The sequence below is a fragment of the Arachis duranensis genome, chromosome 3, assembly GCF_000817695.3.
Source record: "Arachis duranensis cultivar V14167 chromosome 3, aradu.V14167.gnm2.J7QH, whole genome shotgun sequence".
NCBI lineage: Eukaryota > Viridiplantae > Streptophyta > Magnoliopsida > Fabales > Fabaceae > Arachis > Arachis duranensis.
In genome coordinates, this window is record NC_029774.3 from 77,078,939 (window position 1) to 77,079,250 (window position 312).

Sequence of the window (312 nt, forward strand, 5' to 3'; positions counted from 1 at the left end):
TGGGAAAGTGAACCTCCCTTGCTCATTAGTGAACTAGATACTTGGATTCAGAAAACTCTACCTCAAAATAAACAAGATCCTAGCAAGTTCTTAATACCTTGTACCATTGGCACCATGAGCTTTTTCAAAGCTCTATGTGATCTAGGGTCAGGGATAAATCTTATGCCACTCTCTGTAATGGAAAAGTTAGGGATCATTGAGGTACAACCTGCCTTGTTCTCATTGCAATTGGCAGATAAGTCATTGAGACAAGCTTATGGAATAGTAGAGGACGTGCTAGTAAAGGTTGAAGGCCTTTACATCCCTGCTGAT